Raw genomic sequence first — 9,502 nt, forward strand, 5'->3', positions numbered from 1 at the left:
CGGCAGTCAGCAGAAGTAGCCTGCAGTACTGCATTCTAACCACTGCCACCACAGAAGTACTATTAGACCAGGGGTATCAAACTGCCGGCCCAAGGGCCGGACACGTCATCCAGAAGCTGCACCCACCCCATTGCCGGCAATGGCAAAACCGTCCCAATACGTTATGCGATGTCACGTGACGTCGCGAGTTTGATATGTCTGTATTAGACGAAAGAAAAAAGAATGGCAAGTTTTGAACACTGTTCTTCTTTGCCCTCTCTTCTTTCCAAATACTTTGTTTTATTTTTCATATTGTATATTGTATTAGAATATCACAATGAAAATATCCATTTATTGAGCGGAGCTGACTACTTGCAGCTGTGTATATATGTGTCTTTGAGTCAGTCCTGAATCTTAGAGATAGACTGGACAAGTCCCTGCAGTTTTCTTGGCAAAGTTTTTTAGAAGTGGCTTGTCATTGCCTGCTTCTTTCTAGGACTGAGAAAGAGTGACTGGCCCAAGGCTACCCAACTGACTTTGTGCCCAAGGTGAGACTATAACTCTCAATCTCCTATAACTCCCAGCCTATGCCTTAATCTCTACAGCAAGATGGTTCTCTTGCAGCTGGTCTTTATCTAAAAATTGTCTTTAATATTCAGGAACAACATTCGACATTGAAATCTAGGCAGCTCCCCGACACTACAGTTTACAGAAGTCCTTGGAGATTAGAGCTTTTGGGGTTCAGGAATTTGAGTGCTCTAAGCTCACCTCTTCAAAGGGAGATTTCTTTAGCAACAGCTGGTTAGAGCAGTTTTACAAATGCAAGATCCTTATGAAGGACCAAGCAACACAAGTGAAGGAGGTAGTAATTCTTCCTATTTCTAAATAATGATGAATTATACTTGAGTTTCCTTGCTTCCCTCAAATTTTGTTTTTTTTTTGCTTCACAGTTGAAAGATGCTTCTAAGGTATATTTGTGAAAAATAATAACTTGCTCTTCCCCTCTTTAACCAAATGAAGGGAATTGTGGCTTGATCAAACTATAGGTGGTTACAAACTAGGATTTCAAAACCATAATCATGTCAAAATTGGCTGGAGAATTTGCATCCCTCACTGTACTTAGTGGGATGGGAGAGGGTGGTAAGTGCTATATATTAATATTCATCCTCATATAAATATTCTAAGAGAAGCTCTTCAACTAAGGAAAATGGATTCTTTTAAAAGTTATTTTCATATTCTCTTAAGTTTTATGTTTTCATGAATTTGAGAAAGCTCATATATGACAGCATTTTCTAAAGGAATAACTTTATGATGTTTCAATTCATCAGATTGATAGAAACAATGTATTTTTTTCCCTCCCACAAATAGTATTATGACAAGTGAGTAAAATGTGGCAATGAATGGAGAAGTCTGCTATTTAATGTGTGTGCTGGTATTAAAACAGACTTGTCTCTGTCAAATAAGTCCCTGTTCTGAGACTAGCACCAACTTTTTTTTTTCCATTTGGTTTCCAGAATCAGTAAATTTACATTGGCAGAAAAAAAGCTGTCACATTTGAGAGTATTTTGTTACAGCCATTATCTCATAACTTTCAAAGTCTTTTAGCAAAATCAGATTTTTACTGAAAGCCTACATCATTTCATAACATTTAAAAAGAAATGACAGTCTGTTTCCCTTTTTCTTTTTAAAGAAATGTATTAGAACATGACAAAATGGTTGATGGAAAAACACCTCTGTCATTAAAGAATGACAAAATTGCTGCAGATTTTTAATAACGGAATAACAGAGTTGGAAGGGACCTTGGAGGTCTTCTAGTCCAACCCCCTGCTCCAGCAGGAACCCCTATACCATTTCAGACAAATGGTTGTCCAAACTCTTCTTAAAAACCTTCAGTGTTGGAGCACCCACGACTTCTGGAGGCAGGTTGTTCCACTGATTCATTGTTCTGTCAGGAAAAATCTCCTTAGTTCTAAGTTGCTTCTCTCCTTGATTAGTTTCCATCCATTGCTTCTGGCCTTGTCTTCAGGTGCTAATGAAATATTAGAAACAATCACTGAGTTTATTAAGGTCCTGAGAAATTTTATTAAATATCAATAGAAATAAGGTATAATGAATAGACTGTACTCATGATGGTGAACCTATGGCACGCGTGCCACAGGTGGCACGCAGAGCCCTCTCTGCGGGCACGGGCACCGTCGCCCCAGTCCTAGGCCTTCAGCTGGGTTTTATAAAACCTTTTTGCTTTAGGCCTCTGCCGCTGTGTGCAAAAAAAAAAAAGATTCAATCAATCAATTTCAACTTCTCACAAAAAAAAAAGATCTCGCAAAATTGGAATTGATTGATTGAACCTTTTAGTCCCACCCAGTCTGCCGTTACCACCGAAGCCACGGCCACCCAATGGGCCACACCCACCCAATGGGCCATGCCTACCCGGCACCCGATGATACATAAGTGGGTTTTGGGTTGCAGTTTGGGCACTCAGTCTCTAAAAGGTTCGCCATCACTGTACTAAGCAATAGAAGCCAAAACATATTGGTCCTATGCAGTGGTGGGATTCAAATATGTGAACAACCGGTTCTCTGTGTGGATGCCATTTCCGGAAGTCCATTCTGGGCTTGGGCAATAAAAATTAGCTACAGGTTCTGCCTAACTGGTCCTATGCTTTCTCTAGATATACTTTCTATATGCAAACTATCTTACTTATGTGAAAGCCTTGGTTGATCAGAACCATAATGATTGGTGGAATCCAATATTTATGAGCCAGCCTATGACAGTCATGGAATATGGTAAAGTGGAGCTAAGACTGTAGGAAGAATAAAGAAAAAGAGCATGAATTAACCAATGGGGGGGGGAGGAGAGAGAAGGGGGGAGGGGGGAGACAGGGAAAGAATGTTTGCCTTATGTGAAGCCACTGTATTTGTGTTCAGTCAAATTTAATGTGGGAAGATGCTGGACAAAAATATTCTGTTTGTAATCATTCCATGAATACAGGTAATTCTTGGGTGACCACTCAAAGCTACAACAGCACTGAGAAAAGTGTTTTATAATCATTTCTCACACTTATGACCTCAGCAACCGACTCATATTTATGACCGTTGCAATGTCCTGGGTTCATGTGATTGTCTTTCATAACTTTCTTACAAACAAAATCAATGGGGAAGCCAGATTCATTTAACAACCATGTTACTAACTTAACATCTGCAATGATTAACAGTTTTGCCCCATTTTTACCACCTTTCTTGTCACCGTTGTTAAATGTTGTTAAGTGTAACAATGGTGGCAGGAAAGGTGGTAAAGTGGGGCAAAACTGACTTAGCAAATGTCTCACTTAGCAACATAAATATTGGGCTCAGCTGTGATCAGTAGTCAAAGAGTATCTGTATCAACCATGTTAGTTTTTCTGTTAACAAAGACAGTTCATCACTTTTTAAATTAAAGAAAATCCCTCCCATTTTTAAAATGATATTAGTTATGTGTAAATAGTGTTTCTCACGTTGGCAACTTTAAGAAGGATGGACTTCGACTCTCGGAATTCATCAGCTGGAGAATATATTGAGACAAATATTGTTGAATGTACAGACAGTGTAGCATTATATATACTTAACTACTTGATATGGTAACTCTAGTTGGACACTATCTTGGGTTGCCCCCCCCCCCAAAAAAAATTCTTCCAGAACTGATCTTCTTTGTTAAATAACTGTATCATATTCACCATATTCATTCATTGGCCCAAGAAAAACCATTGCAGTAGTGTATGTACCAGTTCTCAACATCTTATTACTGTATTCCAAACTACATCTGTCAAACATACCCTCAAATACTTTCACTTTTGAATAAAGAGGAAGCTCCTAAATCAATAAAAAAAAATTGCAGGACAACTTTAGTTAAATGTTTGATAACCACATTCTTGAAAGGAAAAAGATTTCCCTTTCCTTTCTGATTTCTCTCTCTCTTTCCCCCCCTTTTCTATTCCTGTACAGTCTAGCCTGACAGAATAAAAGTTAAATACACAGAAACTACTCCTCCAAGTACAGAAGAGGATGTGTTATGTAACAGATTCTCAAACAATCACCTACCTGTTTCTCTCCACAATGCAAACATCCTACCTGAAGTTCCTTGGACTCATTATATTATTTTTATACCATTTATTGTCGCCTTAGGTGCAACTGGTGTTTTGAGAAGTCAGCCAGCGAGGTTGCACTTCCCCTTATTCAAACTGTAGAAGTGCAATGCGCTCCAAACGAAAAGAAAGACCTGCATAAGATGCTATCATGACTAGGGAAAATCACTTTCTGTTCTGCCAGAGATTCAGGTAGCAATTTGTGCTAAGTAAAACAAGTTGGACTTTGATTATGGGGAGTCCTTGACTGATGATCACAACTGAGCCCAAAGTTCCTGTTGCTAAGCGAGACAGTGAATTTTGCTTCATTTTACGACCTTTCTTGTCACCGTTGGTAAGTGAATTGCAATTGTTAATTTAGTAGCTGTGGTTGTGAAGTGAATCTGACTTCCCCATTGACTTTGCTTATCAGGCAGTTGCAAAATGTGATCACTTGACCTCAGGACACACTGTCATAAATACATGGCCATTGCCAAGTATCCAAATTCTGATCATGTGATCATGGGGATGCTGCAATAGACATAAGTTTGAAAAATGGTCATAAGTCGAGGTCTACCTGTACACCGATATGTGTGATAATAATATAAAACTTTATTTCCCTTCCCTCGGTTTTAGTGAAGTAGCACAAATAACTAGCTGACCCTTTTATATGACTTGACTTCTTAATGTACCGAAAAGAAGGTTCTGGATTTCAGATGAATGAAGGTTGATATGTTGGGTTCTGCTGCAATTAATTCAGCTGTTGCTGCTAACAACAGGTGCTCCCTGAACTATTATTATCCCTAATTATGAGCCACAATTTATGTTTACACAAACACAAATAAAAATATAAATGCGATCTTCCTATGACAGCCAATAAAGCAAACCATTTTCTCTTAACTATAATTTAGTGTTTGAAGCTGACCTCAGTCTCATATGTGGGCCACGCAGTTGAACAGGAGTACAATATTTGCAGTTGAAAAATCATCTTTGCAGCAGCCCAACTAGGAGTAGAGGAACTGCTATGTAAACATGACCTAGGAAGCTTATTAAATCTAGTTAATCCTGCAGAAAAGCGTGCCAACCTATTTCACCATTACTTCACAGGACTATTGAGTGGGCCACATGTTTCTCATAAGCCTATAAATCAGTCTCTCACAAAGGTTTATAATTGACTCAGAGATGAAGCTTGACTTCAATGGCATTAAAGGTAGTTTCTGCAATGGGAAATAATTTTTCTTGATACTTGTCCATTCTTGCTCACTTTCACCATTGGGTATTGAGTTCACTTATTTTGACCCAAGAATATCTGCAGGTTATAGTAAAAAATGTCAAACGTGATAGCCATGATGATGCAATCAAAGGTCAACTTGCAATGCACATAAAATCAGAAGGAGCTATAGTCACATTGTTGCACCTGCCCTCTTGACTTTTTTGATCATGTGTTGTGGAGATGCCTGATTTGACCCAAATTTTGGGCAATTGATAAATTTACCTACTTGAGGATGGTTCTAGTTAAGAAGATGGACTTTTTCTTAGAACATATCAAGCGAAGAATGGGACCTCTGAGCAAATAGGATAATGATAATTTAGTGATGATTAATAAGTGAGCCCTGCATGGCATAGGTCAAGGTTACTTGTGGAACCATCTCACCCCACTGACAGTGGCCTGCTATGGGCTCCATCAGTCAAGGAATTGTGTGGTCCAAAAAGAGCTTTCTCTGCTGTGGCTCCTGCCCTTTGGAACATCTTATCCCCTGAGGTGAGATTGGTTCTTATCCTTCTGACCTTCATAAGGGTCTGAAAACCTGGCTCTGCCAGATGGCTTGGGGGTCTAATGGGGGAGCATCACACTGGAGGTGGCTGATGAATTAAGAGGCAATCCTACCTCTCCCACACACATCCTGTTCCCTCCCTTCCCATCTTTTAACTATAATTTTATTTTGATTGTGATTTCCATTCTTAAATATTTTGGAAATATTTGCCTGTTAGGATTTTAATGTTTTAATGCTGTAAGTTGGCAAGAGTCGTTCTGATACAAGATAGGTGGCAAATAAATTTAATAATTAAATAAACAAATTCTCTAGCAAGTCTTCAGCAGCAGAAAAATGCAGCACCACTAACATTCTGAACATTTCCCTGAGGGAAGAGATATGTACCATAATTTGTTCATAAAGCCTTATGCCAGTTTTGTCAAATGTGAGGTGGGAACATGGGTGGAATGACACTTTCTCTATGATCTGAGAACAGGTTTGGATGTTGAGTTGTAAACAGCAACAATTAATCCCTCATATTCTTCCTGGCCTCCATCTCTCCTAGACAGTTATTCCCAGCGTTCCCTTTTGAAAGCCCTTGATATTCAGTTAGCCTCGAGGCATAATGTTTGATAATATAACTACTCCTTCTGTCACTGCATTTTGTATGAACACATTATATGTGGTCCAGAATGGTAAAGATTTATGTATGGGTATGAAAAATAAAAATAAGCATTGATTAAAAGCCCCAGATAGGCCATCCAATACCACCCAAAGAACATCAGTTATTTTGCATTTTGACGTGGCGATTGATAACTCATAAATGCAAGCTGGAATGACAAATGCAGAGGGAAAATGGCTTTGACAAAAACGATAACAGTATCAGTCTCAAGGGGCGATGGAGGTATAAGCAGGAGCTGTTTAAAATATTTAATCATTTTACGAAGGCTGCAAGATGTTGTTTGACCCTGAAGGAGTGTGAATGTCACATGGATCAGAAATTGCCAAGTCTTTGAAGTGAAATAAAAAAATGGTGTTATTATAGATCCTTCTTGACATCCTATCATTTCTGTATAGGATTAAAAATATGTATACAAAGCTCTAGATAAAGAAGCCTGGTAAAAGATGTCTTGGTTGAAGGGAAGGGGTGGGGAGGGAGAGAGAGATATATTGTTGTGAATTTTTACTTCAGATTTTCAAAGCATTTCTTTTATATTTGCCTAGAATGACATGAATAGATCCAACAACCCTTGCTAAAAAAAAAAAAATCCAGTGGATTTTTAAGTCCAGGCCAAATTACATCTCACTTTTTTCCTCATGTATTTGATTTTTCACAGACACACAAAAACATATGCACACACACAAATTTCGTAGTGATATTTAACTAAAATAGATATAAATGTTTGTTTCATGTATATAACACCGCAGTATTTGTGCACACATATGCAAAAAATATAATTGGTGTGTGTGTGTGTGTGTGTGTGTGTGTGTGTGTGTGTGTGTGTGTGGTATAAGGCTATATATGAAGGAATAAGAAATATCCTATAACTACAACTGATTCCTAGAGCCCCTCTTCATGAACAGGGCCTCAAATCCAGTAACTGTGATGCAGCACTGAAAGCCATAAGTGATTCATAGATGACAATTGCCACCCTTCCACCCTTCCCTGAGGTCTTGGATGATGCCACACCTGAAACCCAGCCAGAAAAGACTACCCCCACTTCTGGAACCAGACAGGTCTCAGTAATATATGCCAGGTTGGCTCTCTCATTGATAACTGAATCGCAAATGAGAGAGATCTTTTTACAGTCTGACCTGGCATTTAGAAGCGGCAGCTGAAAGTCAGGGCCGCTGACTGAGTACAGGGGCTGAGTCCAAGCAAATAGAATACAAAATTGGTATAAGACATTGGCTGTCTCCCTCAATAACTCCCCAGGCCCATCTCTACCATAATACTTTGGCCTTCCTCCAACCCAACCCCCCGAAGATAGCACTATCTCTCCCAACCCCAATCTCCCAATTCCTAAGGCTGGACATCACTCCCTATCATTAGGAAGTGGGGGGGGGGAAAGCCCTATGAGATATTTCACCTTCCATACCTCTCAGTACCATCATAATGCTCAGTGGACATCATTCCCACTCATACTTGAGGCACTCAAAACTACCCTCCCACTGACAGAAATCCCTCCCTACCGCTCTTAGTGACCAGTCCAGGACTCTGTCTCCATTCATGCCAACCCTTTCAGTACTCTACAGAGAAGATAATTGGTCTTCAATGAAAAACCTACAGTCTACAAATGTAGGCAATCTAACCAATAGATGCCAAACAGACAATGCCAAAGTGGTAAATGCCATGTCGTTCTTTTCTTTTACCTGACTAACATATGAGAAGGCAAAATGGCCTTCTCAGGGAGGAGGAGGGGTCACAGAAGCCTTCCAGTCTATTATGATTGTCCCCCCTCCCCTGCCCAGGCACTACCAACTGCAGCCCCAAAGTCCTGGATAGTTTTCCAAATAGAGTCCCAATGTTCTGGATGGCCTTTCAGATGGAGAACTGTCCTAGTAGCAACCACCAAGGTCACACACTGTCTCAGCAGGCAGAGAACTTCTGTCATTAGCTTGCAGCAAGAATCTTCCAATGTCCCAATTAGCTGCAAGATGGTCGCATTTTCTATCACTACCCAGCAAATCCAGTAGCCAATACTGTCTCTCCTACACAGCTGCTGACAAACCTCCTCCAAAAAAAAAGAATCTACAGGGCACAAAAAGCACATAGCATTGGTATTGTGGGTCAGTTTCCATAGTTGCCACCAGGTCCATGGTGTAGCAAATACATTAGGCTAAAAGAATGCAACCCAAAGAGCCAAACAGGTCCAAATTCAGGTGCTGACCCAACATTCCCTTAACAATCCAAACAATCCAGTACATTAATTTGAGAACATTAATCTGTGGAACCTGTTCTCTATACCATTTTAATCTCTGCTGATTGGTATTCGGGAGTTTACTATGGCCTTGGGGTCACCAACAGAAGAAGGAAGGAGAAAAAGCATCAAAATATGGAACAGTTTGTATGTCATCCTTGCACAGGAGCCATGCTAACCTTCTTTGTATCATTCCAATTTTAATATATGTGCTGATGAAGTGAGCATAAATACAGTAATCGCTTCTCTGGAAAGCTATATAAACATCATTATTAGTGAATACTGAAAGGCACGAATGTGGCTCCTCTTTTTAAAAAAAATATGGTTAATAATTGGGATTTGCTCTTGGATTCTCCCTTGTCATGGTCAGATCGCTTCCTGATTACCATGGGATTCCCTAGTGGCACTATCTAGATCAGGAAGGTTGGATGCATTAGGTCAATGATGAACCAGGATGGGTTTCAGAGGGAGATGAAGTCTGTTCCTCCTGGCATTCTGCATGGACCGTCTGAAACTTTTGTTACCACTTGGAAAGGAGATTAGCTGAGGCTTTGAATTGGACTGTGTCTATATGAACTCTTCCCTCTTGTAGATCCCATCACTCCCTGCAGTTCACAGAAAAGCTGAGGGAGATGAAACAAGTGAAGAGATGTCTAGAGTATTTCTGGCATTCAACAAGGGATGAGCTCAACTGAACACAAATTAGAGCAACTATTAAGGCCTACCTTGTGATGGTAATGCTGGCAAAA

The 9,502-nt window shown here is 39.8% G+C and overlaps 1 non-coding gene across 1 annotated transcript; it reads right to left on the reverse strand.

Moving 5' to 3' along the window:
- Nucleotides 1-8,873: 8,873 nt before the first annotated feature.
- LOC114922988 lies at nucleotides 8,874-8,981 on the reverse strand. The gene has a single exon (XR_003810550.1). It is a non-coding gene; the product is annotated as a U6 spliceosomal RNA (small nuclear RNA).
- Between the last annotated feature and the right edge of the window lie 521 nt (nucleotides 8,982-9,502).

Source organism: Protobothrops mucrosquamatus, unplaced genomic scaffold (genome assembly GCF_001527695.2).
Source record: "Protobothrops mucrosquamatus isolate PMUCROS unplaced genomic scaffold, P.Mucros_1.0 scaffold1504, whole genome shotgun sequence".
NCBI lineage: Eukaryota > Metazoa > Chordata > Lepidosauria > Squamata > Viperidae > Protobothrops > Protobothrops mucrosquamatus.